This window comes from Ursus arctos, unplaced genomic scaffold (genome assembly GCF_023065955.2).
Source record: "Ursus arctos isolate Adak ecotype North America unplaced genomic scaffold, UrsArc2.0 scaffold_19, whole genome shotgun sequence".
NCBI lineage: Eukaryota > Metazoa > Chordata > Mammalia > Carnivora > Ursidae > Ursus > Ursus arctos.
In genome coordinates this window covers 25,200,775-25,223,312 of record NW_026622863.1, presented here as the reverse complement: position 1 = coordinate 25,223,312, position 22,538 = coordinate 25,200,775, and the positions used below count along the sequence as shown (strand labels likewise).

Below are 22,538 nucleotides of genomic sequence, written 5' to 3'. Positions count from 1 at the left end.
TTCAAATCCCATCCACATTTCAAATTCTATGTCTAACTCTACAGCCTTCTACCCTGACTGCCCGAGTTTGCATTAGTAGTCTCAGTATGTGAGGCAAGAAATCTGAGGGCATATGGCTTACTTGGGAAGAGCAAGGAAAATGAGCAAGAGAGTGGGACCACCGTGGACAGCTATGGGAAAAATACTGGAAATGGTGCAAAACGTGCACGTTGGAACTATCTCATCCGTAAGGTAAGGGAGCTGGGGTATTTATACACGAACTCCTAAAAGTTATTGGTTGAGGACCCACGTAGAGGAGGGAAGAATATTAATTCCCAGTTATTTCCATCGACACAACTCCAGAAGAAGTTCTCAGGTATAGAGATATAGATCCTGAAATAGTTCATGTGATTTTAAGTTTTCTAGTAGCAACATTTAAAAAGGTAAAAAGAAATAGGTTAAATTAACTTTAATACTATATATTTTTATTAGTTAAGATATTTTATTTGACCCAATATGTTATCATTTCACCATGTGATCAACATAAAAAAATTACTGAGATATTTTACATTTTTTATACTAAGTCTTTAAAAGCTGGTATGCATTTTATACTTAGAGCATATCTCAATTAGGACTAGCCACATATTATGGTGCTTAATAGCCACATGTGGCTAGTGGCCGCAATTATTGGACAGCCCAGGTTTAAGGTATACAGGCAGGCCACTTGGAGCCTCTGCTACACTGGCAGTTTCCAGACACTGAGATCATCTTCTTTCAATCGACTATTTAAAGTACTGATCTAAGACTCAGCATACATTGTTTAGAAATGTTATTTACTTTTTCATGTGGTTAGGTCTTATGCTCCTGAATAAAGAAGTATACTTCTAGGATTTACTTGTGTACTTTCCCATTAGTTCCTTTTTTATTGCCTTGTTCAATTACCTTTTGCCAAATGATTGATTCTCTGAAGTCACTTTATCCACAGGTCCCTAACCCTCTGTGAGGAGAAATCACTGTTAATTCCCCATTCAAAAAGGGAAAGGGAGATGTGCCTGCCCAGCTCTCAGCACAAGGGGAAACAGCTCAGCGCCTGGCAGGCAGCTAGGAGACCCTGCCCTGAGTAAGACATGGTCAACCATTTCACAGACAAGAATTCTAAAGACCTCCATAGAGGGAGATGCAGCAAACACCTCTAATAACAAACTTAAGTGTCTTAACACATTTTTCTCTGTCAAACAAAAAATTTCTATTTCTTTAACCTAAATCATCCTTAAGCTGTTTGGTTGGTTGGTTTTGGTTTGCCTCTCTGTTCTATTGCCTGCCTTCATTTCCAAGTCCACAGACGACTTTGAAAAGCACAGCATGGGCACTTGGTGACCACTTTGCTATGAAAACGTTAACACGTCTTCCCAGCCTAAAAGAACAGTAGCCATTATGCCACAGAGCAAAAGCACTGAGATTTGTGGCACCAGAGAGGCAGAGCAGCAAAGGCTAAGGCATTCTGCAAAGTCCAAGAAAATGGACTGTTCCCCTTTCCATTTCCTACCTCCCAGATGAGACCACCTTTCTGTCCCTGGCTCTTGCTGGTCACATGTCATCTGTCTAGTCTTTCTGTTCTCATTTCACCAGAGTTTCTCTCCCCTGGGACTCCAGTGGTTGAGGGGCTGAGGAGGCAGAGCCAGCCCTTCTCTGTATTCTCCGCAGAGTGAGATAAAGTGGTGGTAGCCCCATACCTCGGACTACTTCTTTCACCAGCAGTCACTTGCCACTAAGAAACAACTTGACTAACAAACCATCCTCAGCTATTTTAAGTGGCATTGATCACAAACTACCAGGAATTAGGACTATTTCATTTTCAAAACAAAAATTTCTATGAAAAGTAGGTGTATGTGTAGTGTACTTGGAGTGAAAAAAATCTGATGCCTTTCTTTATACGCTGAAATTATGGTATTTTAGGTACAGGGCAAATTACATATTTAAAGATCAAAGGAAGTATGGAAAGTGCTGCCATTTGTGCTTGGTTTTTATAGACTCATTGTACACTTGATATCATTTCATGCCAGGCACTTTTTCACAAACTCAAGTTTGGAGTAGGAAGAGAGAGTTTTTCTTTTAGATAATGAATGCATTTTAAAAGTGTTGCTTTGGGGAGCCTGGGTGGCTCAGTTGGTTCAGTGTCTGACTCTTGATCTCAGCTCAGGTCTCAATCTCAGGGTCATGAGTTCAAACCCTGCACTGGGCTCCACACTGGGTGTGGGGCCTACTTAAAAAAGAAAAAAAATAGTGTTGCTTCATAGAAGAGGAGCCACAGACTGGGAGAAAATATTTGCGAAAGACACATTTGATAAAGGACCGTTATCCAAAATATCCAAAGAACTTTTAAAATTCAACAGTAAGAAAACAATCTGATTCAAAAATGAGCCAAAGACTTTAAAGACACCTCATGAGAGAAGCTATACAGGAGACAAGGATATAAAAAGGTGCTACCCATCCTCTGTCATCAGGGAATTGCAAGTTAAAACAATGAGATATCACCACACACCTATTAGAATGACCAAAATACAGAACACCGTCAAATGCTGTCAAGGATGTATATCAGTAGGAGTTCTCGTTCACTGCTGGTGGGAATGCAAAACGGTATTGCTGCATAGGAAGGCGTTTGGTTGGTTTCTCACAAAACTAAATACACTCTTACCATATGACTGAGCAATTGCACTTTGTATTTATCCAAATGAGTTGAAAACTTACGTCCACACAAAATCCTGTACACAGAAATTCACAGCAATTTGATTTATAACTGCCAAAACTTGGAAGCAACCAAAATATCCTTCAGTAGATGAATGGATAAATAAACTGATACATCCTGACAATGGAATATTATTTAGCACTAAAAAGAAAGGAGTTATCCAGCCATGAAGCCACAGAACAATCTTCAATGCATATGACTAAGAGAAAGAAATCAATCTAAAAAGCTACGTAGTGCATAATTCCATCTATCTGACATTCTGGAAAAGGCAAAACTCTGGAAACAGTAAAAAGATGAGTGGTTGCCAGGGGGAGGTGAGGATGAAAAAGCAGAGCACAGAAGATTTTTAGGGAAGTGAAATACTCTGTATGATATTAAAATGATGGAAAAATGTCATTAAATGTGTATGTAAACCCATCGAACGGACAACACCAAGAGTGAACCCTTATGTAAAATTATGAACTTTGGATGATTATAATGTGTCAATGTAGGTTTGTCTTTGGTAGAAAAAAATGTACCATTTTGATGAATGATGTTGACAGCTGGGGAGGCTGTGCATATGCAAGGCAGGGGGAATATGGAAAATCCTTGTAACTTCCTCTCAGTTTTACTGTAAACTGAAAAACATCTAAAAAAATAAAATCTTCAAAGAAAGTATTGGTTCAAATTTCATTTTTAAAAATATTTAATTGAATATTATTGTGTCTTTCAATGATTGTTGTATTTTATGTCTAATCCCCAAATTTCCATTTTCTGGAACGTTCCATATATGGCCCCACATTTTATCAACTAGAATTAGGATTATATAGTCTTTTGTCTTGATCTGGAATGAAAACTAAAATTTAAAGGCACAGCTGAAGAAACCTGTTTGCAGTTTTTCTAAATTCCTGTACAGAACAAAATCGGCCATGGGCTTTCACTTGAGGAAAGAGATTTTTGGAAAATATCTTATGAAACTGCCATTTTGGTAAATTTCAGCGCAAATATTCGTTTTCTTCTTTCTTTGGGTTTTAGAAGAGCAGCTGAGTTGCCCTTCAAAGTCCCCAGCCAACTTCCTCACCTTCTAGCTCCTTCTCTGGCTTCTTCTCAAGTGAAATTAATGTTTAGTGAAGGAATAAACTGGATCATCTATGGAGTTAAATGCAAATTTAGACAAAAGCAATTTAACAAATATTTATTTAGCATATATTATTTACACTAAAAAAATGATGACTATGAAGATATAGATTCTGCCTTGAAAGCGGCCGTAGAATAATACAGGGAAAGGAAGGGGAGAGAGAACTATAGACTGAAGGGATACTGATAATATGTTGGGACAAGTTAATATTCCTTAAGAGAAGGGAGATATAAACTCTGAATTGTGGTTAGAGGAACCAGGAACCAATTTTTGGAACCTTAAGAGTTTCATAGTATTGAATCCAGCATTTCAGAATATCGCAGTGCAAAAGACCAAGCCAAACAAGCAAATCCTAAACAGCTCCATGCTTTTCAAAGTAGTTAGGGAATCTTAGCCTTCCATTATTAAGGTAAACTAGGTCTCCTTCTTGGTTGGTTGGTCGGACACCATACAGTAGATGAGAGAGCAGATGTTAAAATGGCTACGGCACTTTCTAGTTAAGGAATCTCCTCAATAAAATGCAGAAAATAATGTCTACCTTAAAGGGTTATTATAAAGAGTTTGGAGAGAAATTTGGCATATAACCAAGCCTGATGAATGTGAATGGCCATTAATAACAGTAATAATAGTAATAGTAATAATCATTTCTTCAACTAAATCACTGTGTCACTAATTCTGAATCTATCAGAACAGTGCTGGTAAACTTACTGAAATTAACAGATAGATCCTACAGACAGGTTGGAGGAGGGCTGACATCTCTGGCTCACATGGAACCCCACACTCCCCAACCCAACAGCACCCTCCTTCTCCCCTGCTGAGAAGCCGCTGTGAGAAAATGTAGTGAATGTAGAGAAAGGTGGACATCTGTGAAAACTGAAAAAAAAAATCCTCTAAGAATAGGTTTCTTTATTCCCTAGAATAGGGACCCTGCTCAAAAAGATGAAACTCTCACACTGACCAACTGTTTCCACTTCTGCTTATTACGGTGCCTAAACCTCCACCAGTAAAAGCAGGGGTTTCCCACCCTGGGTCCCATCCTGAGTCTGCTAAAGTAGTGTCTTCCCATATTAAAGATCTCACAAGCCTTGATGAAAATGCCAAGTCCCTTTCCCTATGGCTGAAATTATAGCACGTCTGCATGGAAGCCTTGGGCATCCAATTATTCACAGAAGTTCTGACTGTTAGTTATATATGTCTGCACTTAATGAATATAGGAAGAATTCATCATTATTCACTCAATGACCATAGGCATCAGAGCATGAATGTTCTTTGTTTTGGGGGATAACAAATATACATGACTTGCCATGAAATGATTTGGGATTATTTACAATTTGAAAAGTTTGTTGTTGTTGTTGTTTTTTAAAGCTAAAGAAGCAAAAACACACAAAAGCTATTTAGCAAAGAATTTTTGGCACACAGTACCTGCCTGGTACAATGAGATCTCTTACCATGCAGATTTAAGCCCTGACACTAAGTGGTTTCCAAACTCATAACCACCTGTGCCCTCCCTGGACTTGCACATTCTGCTCACTGCATCTCAGGTGCCACTTTAGAGGTGGGGTTGGTGCTGTCTCCCCTGTGATATGGTGGCTCTGTCCAATGGGGAAAGTTCACTGACATACTTGGGAGCACGCTCCACACTCGTGGCATTTCTCACATGCTCAAACAGCACCATCCACCTTGCAAATGGTCACTCACCCTGGATGCTTAGCACATTTCACTGCAATTGATGTGGTGCTGAGGGAAAGAAAGCTCCGTTTTTTTATGTGTATGTTTTGAAGGAAGGGATGACAAATAAACTAAGAAAGGAGATGGATGATGTTTTCTCTGTCACCTCTTTTTGAAGCTTCCCCTCCTTGATTTTGCCTTGTCTCTTGCATGCTCGAACTCTATCCTTTACCAAAACAAACAAACCACCAAACCTATAGTATTTAGAGATAGCAATTAAGACCTTCATCAGTGAAAATACAGAAGCAGATGGTTAAGTAAACATCTAGCCAACTCAATGACAGTACCAAAGGGGGTGACTGATTTGAAGAACTTAGGTAAAAAAGCAAATGAAATTTTCAAAATCTCCATCATTTCAGTTTGTAGACCCTTCAAGTCAGTAGTAGCCTTATTGCTAGAATTATATTTCAAAAATATAGTGAATAAATAATGAACAGTTCTGCTTGTGCCAAGAGCCATGGTCAATAGTTGACATAAATGTCTGAGTAAGGGAAGGACAGAAGGCTGAGTGTGGACATGGCTTTGAATTGAGTGGTTTCTTGGCTGCCATCTAATTCCTTCCACAAACCAATTCCACCCGCCTTTGTGGGTACCTACCACGGGTAAGGCACACAGGCAATCCTGACCATTTTTACACATAGACACACTCTCTTCCCATGCCTTGGATTTCTCTCCCATGAAGCGACAGCAGTCCTCTAAAATTACAGTAATGTCATGCTGGGAAGAACCGTAGAGATTAGCAAGTCCAAGCCCTGCATTTATAACTTATAGACTCTGATGCTTCCAGAGAAGGGATAACCCTCTTGCAAAGTTGATGTTCAAAGGAATGGTGGCATCAGGACAAAAGTGAGGGCTCTGACTTTCCGTTTTGTGCTCTTTCCATTAGAATAGATGCATGCAATGAAAACAGGAAGGCACAGGGTGAGAATCACTTTCATGACAGTTTTGTCGAAGAGCTGCAGAACCAGCTTGATTCACATGTTCTAATCATGGAACGGATGGATGGATCCCATCATTCAACCAATTTTTTTCTTTTTCCTTTAGTGCCTGGTGTATGTGAACCACTATACTCGACATGGTAAAGAATCCAAAGATAAAAACAATGTGGCCCTTGCCTTCCATGAGCTCCCCCTTAAAGGACACACACGGTGGTATGAATCTTACGAGGATCCGCACGTAAGTGGTCAGCGGGCATTCTACGAATCTGCCTTCATTCTCACTGGTGTTGCCAGAAGTCTTCATTTTCCACATTTGTACACAGTCTTCTCCCATATGGGCTGAGGACAGAATGAATAACTGTCCTATTTTCCTGGAGGGCTAGTGTGCTTGAGCAATCAGACAGAACCTCTCCTCAACACATCCCTACCCTTCCACCAACCGCTCTGCATAACACAGTCAGGGAAGGATGATCCCCAACTTCAAGGGTGAGCTGTGATCCTGCAGAAGCTCTTATACCATACAGACCTCAGGAGAAAGGATTTTCCCTGTGTATGGAAGGCACCGTCCAATAATGGTAAACAGACCTAGGCATGAAGCCAGGAGCCAGCAAGAGGAAGGAACCCTAGCTTAGGTTTTACAAGTACTTAACTTTCTCCCCATCTGTGGAGGTCCCTGCTGGTGATTTCTCTTCTCTGAAGTTTTAGCACATACATTTAGTGGTAACTAGTGAATGTCTGTATACAAAGAAAACCCAGGACAAATCCAAGCTATGTCATTGTATTTATAAAGCTTCACATACAAATTCTGGTAATTGTAGCTTGAGCTATGCAAAGGTATGTTATTTATTGACAAATTTTAGCTAACAGGGAGAATCTTCCTCTTAATTCTTTTGCAAACCCAACTGTGGTGCAGTAAAACAATGAAAAAGACTCTCTCCCAGGAAAAGAGCTCTTAAAATTCACTCAGTTTCAAGGACAGCAAACAGTGAAAGAGACGGGGGTGCACGGGTTCTGAGTGGATATAGGGTGCCTCATTTTGGGTAAATATAATATTTATCTTGGTAGGAGGGTACGACTTCAGCTGCACATGAGCGTACCCCAAGATACCACTAAGTCTAAATATACCACCATAAAAGGTAAAAGGATGAAAGTCCCCATCCTTGCCTATTCCCCTCAGGACCAGCAGCCAATATCTCCCTGACCTCCTAGAAAGACCCCGAAAGGGTTCAGGCTTAATCACTTGTACACAATACACCCTTTGCAGCCTTTTAATATTTCCAGTAATTTTTCTCTTATGAGTTTTGAGCTAACATAATTCTCAAGACACTTCCCTTTTAAGCCTTACATCAGCAGAGGCAACAGCAGTGTGCTTGGAGACAAAGCAAGGTACAGCCAGACACACGATTTACCCCAAGCTTTTGGCTCTTGGTGGCCTTAATGACAAAGCTTTTAACTTTGTACAATCCCTGCCTCTCAAACAAAGACGTGATTAAAAGCAGGTGGGGGGAGGGGAAACTACCATAAAGATGGAGATGTACAGGAGGCCAGCTTGGTCCCTGTCCGGCACACAATCCATTCCCGGCCAGGAAAATGATGGCCTCACAATGGCCGGCATGGCCAGCCCAGGGCAGCTGCGAGATATAAATTGTCAGCAATGACCATAAGCACTCAGAGAAACAATTTAATTCCTCACTTCCGCCATCATGGGCTGATATATTCTTTCAAGGTCATTACCCAAGGCTAGAAGGGTCGCTTGATTAACGAGTGACAGGCCCAATGAGGGCCAGTGTGCTCGAGCAAGGCCTTATATTAATTAGACAGAAGCTCGGGAAAATAAATGTTACGGAGAAAGGAGGGGCCAAGTCTTTGGCATAAGCTGTGACCTCGCCACCCCTACCCCATTCACCCCACAAAAGATAACACCCTGACCTTGATCCTTAATGCTATACTTTAGCTTTGTTTTAAAACCTATAAAATACAAAACATAAACCATGCTTCGTTTCATATTCAGGACGACCCCGGCCCCGGCCTCCGGTTTCCACGCTGCCTTTGTCTCACCCTCACTCACTTAGTTATTCTAATTTATTGGTTAATTCTGAGCAGAGATGGAGAGAACTGCTTGCTCTGAACTTCACGTCTCAGAAGCAGCTGAAACCATGTTGATCTGAGCCAAGGGAAGCAGGAGAGTGATGACTCTTCAGTGTTTTAAGCCCAGTGGCTAATAATCTAGCAATTGCTCTTTAATAAAAAAGTCATTATCTTGCTTAAAGAGTTAAGGAGATTTGGCGATAACAGTGGGCTTGCAGGGCAGATGACCATTCGAAGCAAAGGGGGCTTAAAAATACCCTCCGCTCCTCATTCTGTACACTCTGTCCCTTTGATTCTATCTATCCTGAAAGCCTTGCTTTAAGAGACACAAAGGAATACATTCCCAGGGGATTTTAGTCAGTTCGAAGCATTCATTTCCAACACAAGAGACCACTGGTTTCAGAACCGAGTTTCGTTTCCACCAAACATCAAGAAGGATCTTTCCTTCCTCCGCCCGCAAACTCACCATTTGAGCCCTGATCCCACTGGGAAAGCAATCCTGCCATCGCAGAGGGTCCCAGCCTGAAGAGTTCACTGTGGCTGCAGAAGGAGGCTATACATCTGTTTGAATTTCCCAGAAATCCATCGTCATCTATCAGAGTAAACTCAGGCAGGGAGGTCAGAGGCTTAGGTGCCAATCCGGAAGTGAGGAGTTGTTGGTAGAACTTTCCAGCAAGAAGCCACCTCTAGCTTTGCATTCTGTCAAAATGGAGAAAAGAGATTTCACTTTTGGGACAGGTGGCTTCTGTGATCTCCTATCTGGCACCACCTTCTGACCAACATCGTATGTACAGACTGGCAAGAGGCAGTTTGCAGATGGTCCTGCTCCGATCCTCAGGACACACTGTGATCCACAGTGCCTGAGATGGCCCCCAAGGATCCCCATCTCCTGGTCCTCAGGCCCCGTGTCATCCTCTCCCCCTTGAGGATGAGTGGGACCTAGCGATTCATTTCTACCAATTGTGATGGGGTGTCACTTCCAAGGTTAGGTTACAAAAAGACTGTGACTTCTCTTTGGCTCATTCTCTCTCTCTGCCGGATCCCTTTGTCCAGAGGGAAACATATGGGCATATGTAAGCTACCCTATGCAGCCCAAGGCCAGGAATCGATGCCTGTGGCCAGCAACCAGCAAGAAGCTGAGACCCGTCAACAGCCATGTGAATGGCTTGGACTGGATCCTCCCCAGTCCAGCCTTGAGAAGACAGCAGCCCCAGCTGACCTCTTGACTGTAGCTTTGTCACACACTTAGCGGCAGAGGCATCTAGCTAAACTGTGCCCAAATTCTTGACTGAGGGAAACTGAGATCATCAATGATTGTTGTTTTAAGCTGCTATACGTTGGCATAATTTGTTATGCATCAATAAGTAACTAATACACACAAATTCCACTGATTCTACTATGCGCTACATGATCTCACGAAGAACAATTCTACTGCTCTGTGTTTTTGCTCCCTTTTCTCTAAAATGGGAACAGTCTCCTGGAGAGGTTTTAGACACGAATTAAGTATCTGTAAAGATCTGGTTCTGATGCCGGGAAGGGAAATTCTACGCATTATCAGCATACCAGGAGTAACTGATGTACGCTACTTATCAGATTTACCAGTTTGGGGGAAGATGTAGCATCAGTATCAGGCATGATTATTATACCATATTTTACATCTCTGAGTTATCTGTCCTGGATGGGTGCCTATGAGGTCCTAGCCCACAAATCTGCCAAGACAACTTGCATGCTTACTCATCCATCCATTCATCCTTCTCTCCACCCTTTCAACAACTACTGAGCACGCAAGAGCACTGTAAGAGATGTAAAACTGTGTTCAATATGGTTTATGTTTCCAAGGCATTTACAAGCCAGCAGAGAAGACAATACAAGGACACTAACTGCTGGAATTGAGGGGAGCATGGGATAAGTTTCATGAGCGCAGGCAAGAGCGGTAGGCCTTCAGATGAGGCGGGTAGAAGTCAGCCCTGGCTGGGAGTGGCTGGAACAAGGACTGGACACACATGCGCACACTAAGGAATGTGCTCTGAGTTCTTGTTCCCGAGGGATCCACGACGTGTTGGTCATAGCCCCTTGTTCAGTCTCCCTTTTGACCAACCCCACACACTTGAAGTGCAGCACCAAAACAGAGTTACAGTCTGCAGCCAGAGAGCCAAGCTAACTGGCGCCCTGGGAATCACACCCAGGACCTCAGCTTCATTACACCAGCTACATTATGATACATTACTGAACATCAACCTCCTGGATATGGGATGGGCATCTGGCTGTCCAACCTTCTGAACTGAGAACATCATGTAATGAATCCCCAGTTCCTTAACGTGTTTAACAATTAATAAGCTAGGATTTCCTTGAAGACAGCCCAGAATAAAATATGAGCGTATCAAGGAAGAGGTCACACAGCATAAATGCATGGTATGAAAACAATACGTGTGTGATGAGGCTAGGGGATGAGGAGCTCTTCCTCTACTTTAAAAATACAGTAAAATATACTGGGGGTCTAAATGATCTGGACACGGGTCGCTTCTGTATTTCTTTCTGCTGTTTAGACCCCCTTATATGTAGATGATGGTTTTGCCCAGTGGACAAAGTGGCTGCTGAGAGAAGAGCTGCCCTGGTCAAAAGAGTTGCTATTAATTTCAGGTAAGCTCATAAAGAAAGCCTATATGGGAAAGGAGAAGAACTCAGGCAGTTTGATGCCAAAGAACAGGATTAATAAAAAATATTCTGGCTCTTTGGGAGAAGCCAATTCAGCAGGTTTCATTCTGTGATGTGTTCAACCAGAGTCCCGCTGAGAGAAACAGCATGGCACTCAGGGAGGGCTGCTGGCAGCTCCCCGGCAGTGGTACCACTCGGAGACAGTCAAGACTTGGCCTGGCCCCTGCCTGGCCCCTGCCTTCTCCAAGCCTGCTGAGGTCAGCTGTCAGGCCTGACAGACCTGCTTTCTGGCCCCTGCTCAGTGTCCTGGTGACAAACAGGAAACACTCATCAGAATCTGTGGCAAAATGTGAGACAGAGGCACACTTCCAAGCAAGTCAATGGCACTGTAACTTCATGCCTTCACCTAGATAGTAATGTAGTGGAAAGTCATTTTCACACTCTAGAATTCTGATTTCAAGTGCTGGAAATAATTGTGCCATTGTTGCTTTTACATCACGATGGTGCACCTGCTTCTTGGTGGCTTAATTGCGCGATCTCAGGCCATGGGATGACATGCTGCATCCAGGCAACAGAAACTTCTTAGTAAACAATTCCCCTGGGGCGCCTGGGTGGCTCAGTCGGTTGAGCGTCTGCCTTCGGCTCGGGGCATGATCCCGGGGTCCTGGGATAGAGTCCCACATCAGGCTCCCTGCTCAGCAGGGAGTCTGCTTCTCCCTCTCCCTCTCCCCAGTCATGCTCTCTCTCACTTGCTCTCTCTCTCTGTCAAATAAATAAATAAAATCTTTAAAAAAAGAAAGAAAAAAAACAATTCCCCTCATCCCCAAGACTCAGCTCTACAAGGGAATTTGTAGCGGGCATGCAACAGGTCACTTGTGTCCCAGGCTAATTATGTTCCCTAAGCAGTTCCCAGGTGACCAGAACTTCCAGAGATTCACTCCCATGGCTGGGAATCTGCTTCCCTTATCCCAAAATTTAGGACAGAGATTCTCAGACCATAACATGTGTACAAAACTGCCCCCAAATGATGACACTGCCACTGCCACGTGGACCGGTCTTTGAAGAGCGAGGTCCTAAGTTAAGATTTTAACCCTGTCAACATTCCTATATTTTTCTGGAAGGTTGCATTAAGATAAGCTCATTATGGCTTCTGAAGTGTCATCTTTTATATATTTTACTGGCCATTCACTTTTCACACCACACAATGATTGTTCACTTATCTGTGTTATTTCCATATCAATATCTTCATGAGGTCAAGTCTATATTTTATTTATCTTCATAACCCCAGTGTCTGGCACAGAAAACACTTGATACCCAGATGTGGATTGGAACTCACATCTGTCCCTTGGTAAAGGCTCAACCAGCAGTTGCCAACAGGGATAGTTCTTCAGGGGAGAGACATGCCAACATGCAAAGAACCTAAAAGCTATCTTAAAGCTGTTGACCAGCAAGAGAGATGAATTATAATTATTTTTGATCAAATATGTCAAATAGCTTTTTCTTCCAAACCATCATTATTTGATGGGACACTTACGAATTGCGTGGCTTTTAAAAAACTCAAGATATCTTGCTTTTCCTAATGGGAATCTTTGTTTCACATATAATTGGTTTGGGGCTCAGGCCATCCTTCTCTGCCCTTTAGTTTCACTTCACAGATCCCCACTGCCCAATATGGTTAGATTGGCTTATTCCTAGTTTCCAGGTCAGCTTCTCCTACTATTTAAATGCTTTTGAAAACCTTGCAGTAACAACTTTCCCTTCAAGAGACATAATCCAGAATTTACCTCACTGCCTTTCTTATCTGAGAATTTTTACATAAGACCCATTTTGTCTTTTTAATTAAGGCTACTACCTTTGATGGATCTGATTTGTGGATTTTTTATATTCCATAGATAAAGTGCTGTTATTTTAGTAGTCTTTATAAGGAGCAGAATTACAGTTGTTTATTAGTTAACTCGAGAGCATATCTTGTGGTGCTTAACAGGATGGATTCTGGAACTGGACTGCCTGAACCCAAATCCTGACTGCCACTTACTAGGTGTGTAAGCTTAGGCAAGTAACTTAAGCTCTCTGAGCCTAGGTTCCTGCACTGTGATGGAAAAATAACCATTGTACCCATAACATGACCATCAGTCTCCAGCGCACCTTTTATGCTGTTCAGAGAGCACGGTGTATTTATATAGTTCATTTACCATTTCATTCTCCAAGGATGACTATGACATTTTCTCCTTTCATCTCAAACCATCGATGCCTTCTTCCCCATCCTCACTCTTAGCTGAGGACCTTGCTTCCTACTTTACCAAGAAAAGTGAAGCGATGAGAAGCGAATTTCCAAAGACTCCTGACTACCACATTCACCCCCCAGTGAGCGTCTGCACGTTCATCTTACGCCATCTTATTACCACACATAAACTACTTCCACTCTTACCCAGAGCCAATCCCTTCACTTTACACTAGAACCTACTCCTCCTGCTGACTGAAAAGTCTCTCTAGCTAGTCTCCCTTTCCTCTCTTGCATCACCAATTTTTTTCTTCGCTTTCTTCCTTATCCTTATTGTTTGGTGATCACCGCCAGTTTCATGGCTTTAAATACCAGCTATGTTCCAAGGACTCCTCCATTTGCATCTGTGGCTCAGGCTTCCCTTGGAAAATCTGAATTTCAATATCCAATGGGAGACTCTGCATCTTCACATGGATTTTTAATAGCCATCTGAAAATCAACTTGGCTAAACTATTTTTCTCCCTTCAATCTACCCATCCCTCAGACTTACCTACCTTAGGTGATGGCAAGTTCAACCTCCCAATGGCTCAAGCCAAGGCAAAAGCACAGGGGTTGTCCTTGAATTCTCTCCTCTAGCCCTCATCTGAACCACAGGGAAATCTTCTCGGCTCTATCTTTAAAATGCACCCAGAATCTGCCCCCTACCCACTTCTCCCCTGGTCAGAGCTAATGCCATCACTCACCTGGATTACAACAATAGGCTTTCTACGTCTGCCCTCTGTTCTGAATCCAGAAGCCAGAGTGGTCCTTTTGAAACCTAGGTGGGGTCATGTTACTCCTCTGATCAAGACTCTTTAATGGCTCCCCTTTCTATTCAAGGTCAAAGCCAAAGTTCTTCCAAGGTCTTACCAGGTTATCTATACCCTCACCTCCTTACATCTTTGACTAGCTGTGAATCTTCCTCTTTCTCCTTAGGCTCCAGCCACACTGGTCTCTTTAATGTGTCTTTGACATACCAAGCATGCTTCTACCTTAGGGCCATGCCATTGCAGTTCCCTCTGCCTAGAACACTCTTCCCTCAAATACCCACAAAAGCAACTCTCTCACCTCTTTAAAGTCTTTGCTTAAATATCTTCTCAATGAGTTCCCCTCTGACCACCCATTTACAATCACAGCCCATCTCCATCCCCAGACCTTTCAGTTCCCCTCACCCTACTCTGTCTTTGGTTTACTCCATTGGATGCATCACCTTCCACTGCACTCTATGATGTGTAGTTTTACTATGTATATTACATGTCTGTCTGCCCCAGATAGAATACAAACACCAGGGATCTCTGTTTTGCTCACTAATGTATCTTATACACATAGAAAAGAACCTGGTATATTTCAGGTGCTTGATAAATATTTGTTGAATTAAAATGAATTCAGTTTGAATAACAGATATTCTGAAAATAATATAAGATCATATGTATAAAAAGTCTTAAAACAGTGCTCAAAATGTGAGCTACCATCATCATTATCATTATTGTCATCAAGTTACCAAATAACAATGGTGTCTGGGACTTTCTCATGGCATTTTGTAGCATAAAGTACAGAAACAAATGAATAAGCACCAGAATATTCATTCACTATGTATAAAAGCAAAGCCTTTAGATTCTGGTGTGTAGAATCCAGCTTACAGTGATTCTCTTAATGGTCGCATTTCCATTCCCCTGACCCATTCATGGTGTGGATTGTTGTCACCAATCTTTTTACAGGGAAAGGGACCTAGGCCCCATAGCCACCTCGAGTAGAGTGGATTCAGTGATGTACTAATAAATGTTTAACAACCAGCTCTCCAGGAAACAACACTGACATCACCCTGATTTGTAGTGCTCACCAATTTCCATAGTGTAAATATTCCCACTGTGGCTGTTTCAAGCTTCTAACATTATATTACCAAACAGAGAGTTGAGAAGAGATGTACAGTAGTGTACCACTATACAGTAGTTCTGCCGTCTGGATACAATAGACATAAATATAACACCAAGAACATAAATAGTAAAATGTAGCAAGTTGATTAAGAAGTGATATGGAATAAGGAATTATTATATTAAAATATAATTTATTTAATTGTAAGTGTAAATAATGTACTTTTCAGTAATAATTGTATCTAACAACCTGCTTGCCGAAATTCCTGAAAATCCAACCATTGGCTCTCAGGAGCTGGTATGAGCAAGCACCAGTAGACCAACGGTAAGATTAGAGTGGCCATCTGGCCCACGCAGGGCCAGTGAGAGTCCTTTCCCTCGAGACAGTGAATCCGAGCTGAGAGAACCAGTCTTTCACGTTGGGGAATATAACTTGGGAACTATGGACAGCCATCTGCCATATCTCATGAGGACAAGGTAGCAGGAAAAGAGAGTCTGCTAAGAGAGAATAAAGATCTATAGAGAGAACCAGTGCTAGAAAACCAAGAGAAAATTCTTGGTGGGGTATCAGTCACCTTCCAATTCCCGGATCCATCTGCTGTTCCTGATGTTGGCACTTGGTTTCCAAGAGATGTCTCTCTGTATCTCAAATAAATTCCCTGTCACTGGTCAAACTTCAGGTGGCTTCTGATTCTTGCAAACAACTGTCCTAAGGACATGCTATGCTTATCAACTGGGGTTGGCTGGAGTTACACCAATCTAATCAGTAACACTGACTGCTTTATGCTTATCAGATATACATAGCTTTGAACAAACAAATAAATGACTGCATGAAGAGTGTATTTGTTAAAGGTGAAAAAGATATTTCAAAAAATGAAGTCTACATCAGAAAAAAAATAAAATGGTTTCTTGGAGATGAAAATCTGGGGAGCTGCAGCCTCAATTTATCCTGGCCAACGTTACCCAAAATGTTGACATTTGCCAACTTCAGACATTCTTGTACCACTTTTATGATTCTTGCCAAACCGTGCAGCACCAAAGTCAACGTACAGCAGAAAAGAAATGCAATTCATTCAATCTGCATAAAGTGTAACTTCATTGAACTGCAAGCTAAACCAAAATATCTATAAGATCATGAATTTGATGTGTTAATTTTATTTTCACATATCTTAGAATAAATAAATGGTTAAGAAATGCTGCTGGGTGTGCCATCTAAAGTGGCATCCGGGATATAGCAGCGAAAACACCCCCCTAGTCAGGCCAGATTCTCTAAAGCAGTTCCTTTTCATGTGGTTTTCTTCTAGTCACTTCTGCATAGCTCACAAGATTCTGGATTTGTCAGAGGACTCTGTTTTGAGTCTCCATGACAGGAAGACCTAATCTGCCATTATTAAAATGAAAGCAATCCATGGTAGGCACACATTTAACTAAGGGATCTGTGTCTTATTATTTGGGAAGATGTATTTGCATAGGTTAATTCAATGACATTCTTTATTTAAAAAAGAAGGAAACTTGCACGGTGAGCATCGGCCAATCCTACATTTCAAGTTTGTGTTAATTTGCTGAGTGTTTATCTGACCCGAGCATCCAAAAGATACCAGCAGTAAGTTCTCTATCTCATCACGTGCTGAGCGAATAGGAAACCTGACTCAGTTATGACCAACTGAATTTATTCACTCAACACGAGCCATCCAGGCCCTAAGTAGGCTTGATGTTTCTGGCTGATGTTTATCTTCAAAACTTCAACAGCTGATGGCTCCAAGTTCAACATCACCAACACTGCTTTCAGCCCTAAGGGAAGAAAGCTCTAGAGTATTTTCCTGTGTTTTGATCCCTGCTCTACAGTCACTCCTTAATGAATTAAGGGGTATAAGGGGGTAGCCTCTGAGACCTGGAAATACAGAGGTCACAACTGCGCTTACTGGGGAAACGATGTCTGAGGGCCCTGAGACCAGCCAGGCCAAGCCCCTCTGCAGACCTGGAGCAGCTCAGCCACTCCTCGGGAGCACCGTGAAATGATGCCAGGGCATAAATCAGCCCTCTCTTACCCATTACCAGGAAAGCAGACATACCGTAAAGAGAGCAAAGCTGACCAGTTAGGGTCTTGGGTTTACTGGAATCTTACAGACTTTCAAGCCACAAAGTAGTATATGGAATCTGCACAACCAGTTTGGGACTTACTGATGCAGTACTGAAAAGGCCACTGCTTTTAAAGTAACTTTTCTCCCTGTCTTAATTCTTCATATATGCAGCTCACCGCCTTACAAGTTTTTTGGAATGATACTGACTATTCATTTCTGCATTCTGGCTTTTTGGTTTTGCTGTTGTTGTTGTTGCTCTTGATCTAAGTAAACCGTGAGAATAAAAGAAGCGGACCAACCAGATGGTCATATGAGAATATTCTGAGTGTTGAACGTGAGGAGCACATTATCACCTGACATACGTGCATAACAGGTCAATGACTACCGTTATCGTTGCTTTACTATTTTTTTCACTAACCAGACTAAGCTAAAAAGTAGGAAAGCCTTCATGTCACTGACTCCACCTTCTCATCTCATGCCGTCTCCTATTTCCTCTGCATAAAAGTTTTTTAAAAAAATCTCATCAAGGAGTACTGGAGTAAAATTTAATAAAAAGTCTATTAAAAAAGGAAAAAGGCACTCTGTACTTGAGTTCTACTAAACCCAAACTCCAACTCTGAAAGTATACCAACAATAAGTGCATACTGACTGCATTCCAGAAACAAAAACTTCAGGTATTTATTTCTAAAATCACATCTCTCCAAAAAAAAAAAGGCTTATACATTTTCTCTTCTTTCCAAGGAAACAATCCTGCCTCTCATCAAAGCAAGGGTCAGAGGAGATGTCCAGACAGCAGACAAAATACAAATGTCACCATCTCCTGTACCAAGTGGTCCTGTTCCTCACACGGCCCCTAATTCCTCCCTCCCTGGCACACGCCTGTCTGCTAACACAGTGGAGACATGACAATTCAGAATCACCGCCTAGGCTAGCCTGACACCATGCATGGAAGCAGTCGGAAAAAATAAACAGGTATTTCTGCCCCTCCTGGTCATCAGACAAGCTCTCAACAGCAGCGCCTCCTTCCACCACTTTTTCAAGAAGCCCCTTGCCTTGGACAGACAGGCAACGTAAGCCATATGGAAGGGACAGTGGTCATCTCAATAAACCAGCGACACATGTAGAATCCGAAGTCACCTAGACATCTTACTCCAAGAAACACCACTGATAACGGATGAGGTAGGGGCCATAGACAGTGAGGTCTGCCTGAGAAGCTACGACCTGTAGGACAGATTATGGGGGTGGGGGAGGTGGTGTCCAAGGCAGGAATGACAGCATCTAATTTCAAATTCCTACTGAAGACAGAAACCAGTAACCTATGTCATCAAACAGGGTTGGTTTTTTGTCTTTAAAAACTTGGAGAGTTGATCAAGTGTACCTGTGGCTTTTCAGGTGTCTTTTACGTGACCATTTGGCCCCCACAGCCATGTATGTCATACGCCTCCATTCAAGCTACAGTGTCAATGAGTTTGTGAATGCCTGGAATTCTACTTTACATTGTTGCCGGGTGGAACTGATTTTACGCCCTTGGTTACATACCCCCACCTCTTCCTGCAAAAGCCCCTGAACTCTTGAACATTTCCAAACTCCCTTGTTGCTATGGCTGCTTCTCTTCTTCCCTTTTTTTTTTTTTTCTTTTTTTGTAAGGCCTCTGGCCTTACACTGCTGTTTATCACCTAAGGCAAACTCTCTCTCTCACTCCTTTTCCCTCTCTGTTTCTTTAAATCTCTAAACCACAAAGCAGCATGCGAGCAACACCGTGGGTCAAAATATCAAAAGAGGGAACTTTTATGGGTTTCCTCAATAACACGGACAATGAAAGGGGAAGGAGCACAAGCAGCATTACTGACCTTATTTGATGCGGTGCAGTAAGGAGCGACAGCCCTTCCGCCGTCTGCCCATGCGGGTCTGGGCCATTGGTGTGTCAAGAGGGGAGCAGTGGATCAACACTTGGGCTGGGTTTTCCTACACTCTTACGCCACAGCTTTCAAGTGTCTTCAGCAAATAATACCCAAATAAACAGAAGGTTACTGAATACATTAAACTCACTGCAGCAAGAAATTGCTTTTTGACGCTGTTTTTCTCTGCACATTCACATATGGGAATAGAAGGAGGTGTTCAGACTACATGGTCGACTTCCATGCCATGAGGGCGCGAGTCTCCATCCCAAATACCCCAGAGGTTAGTCAGCTCTGCCTCTGCAGCTACAAGCTACATATTCCAGGGACTCACGTTAGAGGAAGGCTTTGGGAGCCCATTATCATAACAGGTAATGTAGACTTGTTTTATTTAAACAAAATTTTTCTGTGGTGTGACACGGCTGTGGCTTTCATGGGATGTGGGCCCAAGGGGACAAAGGCCTCGATGGTCCCCAGAAGTAACTGCTTCAAAGCCACCGGGCCCATTCCACTCATAGATGAGAGACAATGAAAGAGGACATATCTGCTTGGCAGGCTAAACTTTGTTTTGTTGTAGTTGCCTTTTTTTTTTTTTTAAATATAGTTACTTTTATAATCGACTTTCAGGAAAAACATGTCTTCTCTCATGAGCAGAAGCTCTATAAAGAACACAAACAACCCTTTTTTCCTTCAGGACCCCAAAGATCTGAAATCTTACTTTCTGGTCTCACCAGAATTTTCTAGCAGGGAGTCCTCATCTCATTCTTTCCTACCTTACCAGAAAATGACAAACCACAGCAGCATCAGTCAAACGGGAAAAAGAAAGAATCATTATACCTTCCTCCAGAGAAAATTCTATTCCCTGATTCTCAAGAAGTCACATACATACTTCCTCTTTTCTCTTTTAAGTGTTGACCACTGGCTGTTTTTCCCCCTTAAGAAACAATATCATTCCGAAAATCAATTTACATCACCTTCACTGTTTTCTAGATCAAATAGCGTGCTGGTATTTACAAATACGCCTTGGTTACAACCCAGACCAGGAACACCATATTTGCACGTCTGCAGAATCAACCTCGTGCACCACGCATCAATGTGCTCACTGTCCGAGGTCTCTGTGGACACTGTGGTGAGCCGGCCTGAGTCTGGGCACACACAAAGGTGTGGTCATGCATCACTTTGCCTATGCTTCCTAAGTGTAGGGGATTTGGATCCAGGCAAATGAGATGCTTTTCCAGAATAGACTCTGGCAGTGTCGAAGACCACATTTCCTCTGCTCTTCCCAGAAATGGCAGCACTGCCCCCTGCCCACCCAGCAGGAGTGATCCAAAAGCGTCAGATCAGCCTGACCCTCACTCTCTACCCACTCATCTGCATCCCAAATATTCTTGTCTCTCTGAGTATTTATACTGGACCCAGCCAACTTACGTGAGATCTGACATGCCTCCCTCCCTACCCCGTACAAAGCATTAAAAACATGCAGACAGAAACACGTAAATAGAAATCCAATTCTTCTATTTATTTAGCAGACTCCGTAAAGGCTATGAAAATGCTCTCTGACCTCCCGGCTGAGAGTAAGCGTGAAGACCCCGCATACCGAGACTGAGGCCTGGGTCCTGCCATTCTCCCTTTCCCTTACACAGGACCCTCTGAGCACAAAGACGGCTCAGTCCAGCCGACAACGCACATGCAGAAATGTCTTTCCCCTTCCTCCCTCTGCCTCTTCTCCCGGGGCCCTGGACTCCTGCCTTCTTGGTGCTTATTGTAGCTTAATGGGGTGACATCACAGGCTGCTGAGTGAGGTCAAGTGCTGAGCATGGATGTAGGATACATTCCCCCCTCCTCTCCACACGCTTTCCAGTGACCAGATCTAGGGCGCGTGAAGGCTCACCGCGTGTTGCTAGACTAGAAGTTGTGGGCCCGTGCAGGGCCCATGGGGGCCATGTATACATGCCTCAGATGCAGTCTTGGGAGTACTGGGCTGATGCATGAGGACTGCCACATGAGGATGATGGCACGGCCTGAGCATGTGCAAACAGGGGTGTGCAAACAGGGGTTGGAGGGTTTTTTATTTATCCAGGGTCCTCAGTTTCATACAACCAAACCAAATGGGCAGGCACCTGCCTGCTGTAACCTCTTCAACCAGCAGAGATTATATGTTGAGACTGAATGAAATGGCTGTGGACAGAGCAGGTCATACTCTGTGTACATACACTGCGTACAGACACCGCATCACATCTCAGGTTCCAGGGTCATAAGCTAGACCTGAAAATGGGTGAATAAATCCTTTCACGATTATGTTTTTTTTAAGTGACTTGAAATCATCACTGCTCTCATTTGTTGGCAGAAAATACCTAGACTTAAAAGGAATCTGCATCGGGTTGCCAGATTTAGCAAGTAAAACAAAACAAACAACACAAGATGCCCAGTTCAATTTGAATTTCAGGTAAACAGTGCATTTTTTAAAGATAAGTATGCCCCATGCAAGAATTGAGACATACTTATACTAAAAAATTATCTGTTGTTTATCTGAAATTTAAATTGAATTGGCATCTAGTATTTTATCAGGGAGCCCTAAACCCAGAGTTTGTGTGTGTGTGTGGCAGGGAGTGGGTGCTGGGGGAGTTAGGAAGGGGGGTAGTGCAATGTAACTTCATTCTGTTGTGTAAATGTTGGGGGGAAATGCATTCTTAACCCCTGACTCCTTGCTTGGATAGAACTACAGCCACTGGAGAGAAGATCAGATGAGCTTTGTAGTTTTTAGCCATCTATTTCCAGTGCCTGGGGACCTCTCTGAAGGGAAGATGGGTTCCAAATACGATACTGAATTACTGCGTTGGGGGGAAGCTCCACTCGGGCAGGTATGTTTTTCAACACGGCGCGAACAGAGCACGCACAGGTGATTAACATTCTCTGCTGAGGTTTATGACTTCATTAGAATATTTCTCATCATAATTGAATAGGTAAAAATACCTGGCTATTAAATACAAGCCTATCCCTCAGGATGACCAGATTATCACTTGAATTTAAAATCTTTCTGAATTTTTAATAGTGCATAACAAATACGATTATTTATGCACTTTCTTCCAGTGCTCAACTTGCCAGGCCTACAATTATTTGGAACGCCTTCGGTTTTGATGGGAGGGATTACATCAAGCTGTACTGCGTCCTGTCTCT

General features: G+C 42.6%; 1 protein-coding gene across 1 annotated transcript in view; it reads right to left on the bottom strand.

Moving 5' to 3' along the window:
• ZFHX3 (zinc finger homeobox 3) overlaps positions 1-22,538 on the bottom strand; it is a 1,297,849-nt gene that overhangs the window by 624,650 nt on the left and 650,661 nt on the right. Inside the window, exon 10 of the mRNA XM_057314209.1 lies at positions 9,063-9,295. The gene's annotated coding sequence lies outside the window, so the exon portion shown is untranslated. The remainder of the gene's footprint in view (positions 1-9,062; positions 9,296-22,538) is intronic.